General features: G+C 49.7%; 1 protein-coding gene across 1 annotated transcript in view; it reads left to right on the top strand.

The window, feature by feature from the left end:
* The first annotated feature begins 548 nt into the window (after positions 1-548).
* LOC103905684 (NADPH--cytochrome P450 reductase) overlaps positions 549-6,000 on the top strand; it is a 31,347-nt gene continuing 25,895 nt past the window's right edge. Inside the window, exons 1-2 of the mRNA XM_009287438.2 lie at positions 549-637; positions 1,728-1,866. The gene's annotated coding sequence lies outside the window, so the exon portion shown is untranslated. The remainder of the gene's footprint in view (positions 638-1,727; positions 1,867-6,000) is intronic.

Raw genomic sequence — 6,000 nt, 5'->3', positions numbered from 1 at the left:
GTGCCCCTATCGTGCCTGGCTCCCCGGGGGCTGTGGGGCAGGGGGCTTGCCAGCACCCAGGTGCTGGGATCCCTGCCATGGGGCTGAGGAGGGGGTGTGAGGCAGGGCGGGAGCCAGCGCTTGGGGCCCTGCCTGCCCCGCAGGTGGCGGCTGCCCGAGCCCCCCCGGCAGGGCCCGTCCTGGGCCGGCAGGCTGGGAGAGGGGTGCTCCAGGGTGATGTCCGCCCTGCCTCGCTTCCACAGTGCGCTGAAGGGTTGCTTCTACTTACCCCATCCCAGGCTGTTGCTGGTTAAAAGGCTTCAATGAACTTCTTTTTCTGGCCCTTCTCTGCAGAAAGTTATTCCTGGCACCTAACTGACGCCTTTGCTGCACGCCGGGCTGGTTTGCTGTCCTTCCGCCTATTTCTCTTTATAAACTTTTGCTGTGTTGGAATACTGTTTATCCCTGTCTTTTCCTGATGGAATTGCTTTGGAGAGTGAAATTCTCCCCTTAGGGAATGTGCTTGTCGAAGGAAATAATGGAAAACCCCCTCTGTGGGAATACTGAAGCTGGAGAGGGTGAAGACACCTGGATCGCAGTGTTGGGAGTTAGTCATCAGCGTGGAATTGATTCTTAGGAAGTCATCTTATTTGCAGGAGTAAGCACAGCTGGTGCGGCTTGGAGCGTGCTTTGGTCTGCCAGTGTTTAGACCGTGGGTTAGCTTGGGTTAGCTTTCAGAGCGTGAAAAGAAATAGTAATGCTTGGTGGAATGCATATAGAGAAGAGGGATCGCTGAGGTTTTCTGCCTAATCTGAATGAATTTGGAAAACTGAAATGGGATTGTACTTTATAGCTCTTTTTAAAAAAGCAGAAACATATATCCAGTCGAGAAGCTGGAAAAGTACAAGAAAGGATCAGGTCTCTGTTTCTAATTCTGAAAGTGAAACAGCATTGGTGGGGACATCCCTCCTTCCCCAGGGCTTTATGCTTTGTATGGACCATAGTGAGGAGCCGTGGGATTTAACTTTGTTGTTGTTGTTCTTAGCCAGCAGAGCTGTGCTTAGTGGGGTGCTCTGATGCACGCATCCTTTTGCTAGACAAAAGGGAATGTGCTTTCTTTCAGTATTTCCGTAGTTCTCTGAGAAATCCTGATGAGCTGTTGTGCACATGCAAAGCAAACTTGTGGATTAATCTGCTGCAAGATGAGGAAATCTGTGTTTTGTCGGGGAAGGGCTGGTGAGCTGGGCCCTTCCTGGAGAAGCTGAAGTTGTCCCAGCACAGCTCTTGGTTTTCCTTCAGATGTGTCTTGTGATGGTTGATTGCTCTGAGGCAGGGTGTGCACGGCACAGAGTGTCTGGATTCGGAGAGTCCTCTGTTGCACGTGGACGTGATGGTGCGTGAGAACTGTATTTGCAAAACGCTTTCCCATAAAGTGGGGAAGAAGCAGGGAGGATACCGGCACTACAGGAAAAAAACCTGACACAACTGAGCACCTTCTTTTAATCTAGTGTAAAAGCCTTGGAGAGTAAGGTGAAGAGTGGGCAGGAAGGAGGATGTAGTGTCACACAGCTGGCTTAACCCTCTGTTACTTAGTCCTGCTCTAATTGTGACAGAGTAAAACCTCTTGCTTTGTCATTGCTTTGCAGTTGCCTCCTGTTCAGTCAATAATCTCTGGGGTGGTGCCTTCTGGATAGCCAGGGTTGAGCAAGTAAGTGCCTTCTGCAACTTTTATTTTGTTTCTTCCAAAGCAGCTGGAGGAGCTCGACGGGGCCGTACGACCAAAACTCCTTGTCTTGTCTTGAGGGAGGCTTTCCCCGCTGCTCGCCGCCCTTCGTGCTGGAGCTCACAGGCCCCATCAGCGCTTGCTTGCAGAGCTGTTGGTGCAAGGTAACCTCTTTCTTTTGAGCGTTGCAGGTTGTGGAGCATCTGTGGGCGCAGTCGGGTTTGGGGACTGGCCGGGAGCTGGGAGCGATGGTTTCTTTACCCAGTTCACCCGCAGCAAAAGCGGCACGTGGAACTGTGTCCGGACTGAAATCTGATTTGATCTTTACTCTCTCCTTTGTTGCGATGCAGCCAAGATAACGTGTTTGCTCAGTCCTGAAGGACTGAGGAAAAGGCTTCTCTGCTCAGGTCTGCGCTCCTGCCATCTCCTCCCCATCCCTTTCCTCTGGTGTAAAAGAAAGCCACCCAGCAGTTACCTCTGCTGACACTGAACTTTGTTCTGTTTGCTGACGTGGGCTCTCCTACCTCTAAAAACACAATTCTTAGAACTTGCATAAGTTGCTTTCCCAATGTGATCATTTGATCCGAGTGGTGAGATTACTTCATACACACTATCACTGAGAGTGAGTCACGAGCCCTGCAGTGACAGGTGCACCTCTGCCAAGATGGCTTTTTTTATAGAGTTTGAAATTTCATATATCGGAACAAATAATCGCAGGCTGCTCATAACCTCTTGCTGCTTCTCCCCAAGTAAACATTCAAGTCAACTGTGTGCTGCTGATCGCTCACGGAATTCAGAAAGAGTGGAAGAGGAGCGCTTGTATCTCTGGTGGCTTCTCTAGGGCCCCAAGTCCAAAGAGTGGCTGAGTTTGACCTACGGTGGCAGATTATTGTAGTATTCTTGCTTAGTTATCACCCACTTCTGGGCCTCCAGTTATTCCTTTGCAAGGAGTATCGTAGACTTACTGACTAATTTTCCTTTCTGTTCTCGCTGTATGGAGTAGGAGATGGGGAGCTTCGGAGTTAAAGGTGGGGTTGGATTTTTCTCCTTGGAAAATCTGGCTCTGGCAGTGCACGTGCAAGTTTGCCGGGAAGGTTTAGTAACCAGCTTAGGGAGTTGGTAGGTCTGTCTTTGCGGCGCTGGCAAGTACGCTGGATCTTGCTGCATGGTTGCTTGTGAAATGCATCTATTGGCTTGCTTTCACGGGTCATTGCTAGCATCTCTCGGCACTAGCTAACTCCAAGCTTTGGAGGAGCAAGTTGATAAAATGCCTCCAAGGGTTGTGCAAGCCCTGGTTGTGCAACAGGGCTGTATGCATAGCTGCTGGAGCTTAGAGGAGCAGCTCGTGTTACGAAGGGAAAGAAAAACCCTGTTTCAAGTATCTTCTGTTTACGCTGACTGTACTGGGGTGGGAGCGTGGGGTTGGAGAGCCGCAGTTTTTGCAACTCAGGATCAGCCTTTCAGCCTGTGACCCCACTTATTCCTTGCCTGACTTGTCTGTTGTCCTGTTGCCTCGTGTCCCTTTTCGGCACAGGGATATCCGCTTTGGGTACGGGATTGATGTTCTGGGGTCTGCTGGTGCACACGGTTGTGTGTGATTGCGGGGGACTGGGCTGGGTAGTTGTCTGTATTTCACAAGTGTTCAAAAAAGTAAAATACAGCTCAGGTTGCCTTACCCGTAGCAGGCAGGGAGGATCACAGGGTGACTGCACGCACTTCTAATAGGGCAGCCAGATGTGAAGCCTGGGTCTGGGACCAGGAGGACAGCTCTCTTGCTGAGTTACCACGTGATGCAAGGATTGTGCGGTAACACCTCCTTCCCTTACAGCAACGTAGGAGACGGGCTTGTAATGTCTGAAAAGCTCTCACATCCTCAGAGGAAAGCTACCTTATAAATACAAAGTGTCCCGGTTCCATACAAACAGTGCTTGGTTTTCATTAAATAAATAAATCCCCAAAACATACTGTTCCGATCGATCGGAGGTCTTTACAGTTCTTAAACCTTTGCAGGATCTGTTTAACCATGTGCCTCTGATGCTCTTCCAGCTGTTAGTTTCAAAGGAAACCTCCCAAACTAGAACAGCATTAGAGGGGTTTGCTGTCCAAACTGTTCCCGGTGGAAGAGATCAAAGTCTGTGGCTACCAACCCCATCCGTAGTGCTCCCCCCCCTGTAGTGGCTGCAGGCAAAATCACAGCTTGTCACATGAACCCTCAACAAATGCAGGCAGGGGGTAAGTAAACGGCCAGTTTGGAGGAGGATGGTTTTCACTGAACTTCCACCTGTGGCAACACTGGGTACAACACTTGTTAGAAGAGGCTGCTGAAAAAACACCACGTTCCCCTCTTGATCTTAAAAAAACATCTTCAGCGGGACCTGAACCATGCAAAATACATGCCTGAATGGGTTGCTCCTGAGATTTTGCAGCATAGCCCTCTGAGCAATTGATTTGTCTGAGTAGGGCCCATGGTAGTTGGCAAAAGGGTGGTCTAAAACTCCTGCAGACGTGTCCCAACTCCCAAATATCGGTGGTGTTGAGACCCCTGTTCCACTTTCAGACGATGCCTGAAGCACGATGCACCGATTTTGTCCCTCCCTGGGAAGCGAGGCTGGGGAGCAGTATTAGTTACCAGGGCAGTTCAGTTTACCTGCTGTTCTCAGGTTTTGTTTATCCTGTAATCCTCAACACTTGTTTTTCTGTGCTGGCTCGTGTTAATCTGCGTGAAGGAAGGTGTTCAGGTGCCTAAGCTGGTGAGATGCCTCACATCCTTGTTTAAAGGTCGAGAGATGGGCTTTTACCTGGTGAAAGGGAGTGTGCAAAATCAGTAATTCTGGGTTGCTTTCTTTTAAGGCAGCTTGGCAAGTTTGAATTCATTTTTGTGTTGGATAATGCCTTAAGTCCTTTGGTTCAGTGTACTGGGCTTACTGCGTAGCCCCACCTTGGTATATCTGTAGGGTAGAGTTGCTTTCTGCCTCAGTAAAACTGCTCCTCTTGTGATTCTCTTCCTTGCTTTTACAGCTGCTCTGCTGTCCTTGAATAAGACCTATTGGACAGAAAAAAATCCAACTGTGACAGTGAAAGCTCAAATATGCAGTATTTCAAGCTCCAGACTGACTGATGCACGCTTCGCATCTGTCTCGTGCCTAAAATAGAAGTTCTGCCGACGTCTGAGCCGGTGTGTCAAGGTCTGGTTAGAAGAGACCTTGCACAGTGAGAGTAATTTGTTCTGTTTCACCAAAAAAAACCAGCTTTTGAGTTGTGTGTTTCTTACCCCTGCTCGAGGTGTTCCTGCAGCCAAGTCCTCTGTTTAGATTGCGGTTTCCGAGTTGCTGGAAGTGCTGAGAGCCCCGTGGAGAGTCACTTTCCCTAGTATTGTGTGAGAAAGACTCCGCTGCTTTCCACCCTTCTTTATTGGGCTGGTGGTGGTTAATGGGAAGTTGTGGGATGTGCTGGGATTTTTTTTTTTTAATACGTGGGAAGAAAGTGATACAGAAATGCTAGGCATAGTGAAAGCCAAACCTCGTTGTCGCAGGCACTGGTGAAAGTCAGCCCTGGATCACCGCTCGTTATCGCTGTCATGAGGAAAGCACGACTTTAGCTCGCCGTGTGCAGTGGCCGCCCTGTTTCACAGCGAGCACCAATGCGGGTGCTCGAGCTGAGGCTGATGGGCCGAGGAAGCCGTGAGGTTTCCCACCATGCCTTCTTTCCCCAGTGCAGCCTCCAAGAGCCCAGGAACTCGCCTCCAAAGCAGGGAGCCTGTGCAGACCAGACCAAGCACGGCCACTCATCTGGCCAGACCAAAAGCCTCTTGTTGAGGGGAAACGCGATCTCTGTGCGGCAGAGCTACAGAGAAAAGGCTAATCCAAGGGCTGTTGAAGGCAACGTTAAATAACCTGGATCTGAGTGCCAACTTCAATGGTCTGCTTTTGTTTTGGAAAGGACCACTTTTCTTGCCAGGTCTCCTTTCATTAAGAAGGAAGGGAAAAAGAGTTAATTTGAGACTTGCCGAGACTGGCACAGGCTGATGTAAACAGGATTTCTTATTCTAATTGGTTGCATTCATATCTGAAGAGGAATGAGAGAAGATCTGGTTTTGCCCCAAGGGTCTCCTGGCCTGATACCACACACTAGCACACAGGAAAGTCTTCACTGCAGTGAGATTCAGAAGAGACTGGGCACAGGATTGTGGGCAGAAATGCCATCTCCATCACAGCCCTGCTCTCTTTCTGCTGCCTCTCCCACTTCCTCGTGGGCTCAGGTCCATGGGGCTCCTCTTCCTGACACACATCAGTAACCCG

The sequence above is a fragment of the Aptenodytes forsteri genome, unplaced genomic scaffold (genome assembly GCF_000699145.1).
Source record: "Aptenodytes forsteri isolate BGI_AS27 unplaced genomic scaffold, ASM69914v1 Scaffold188, whole genome shotgun sequence".
NCBI lineage: Eukaryota > Metazoa > Chordata > Aves > Sphenisciformes > Spheniscidae > Aptenodytes > Aptenodytes forsteri.
The sequence above is the reverse complement of the archived record's forward strand: the minus strand, read 5'-3'. Positions and strand labels throughout refer to the sequence as shown.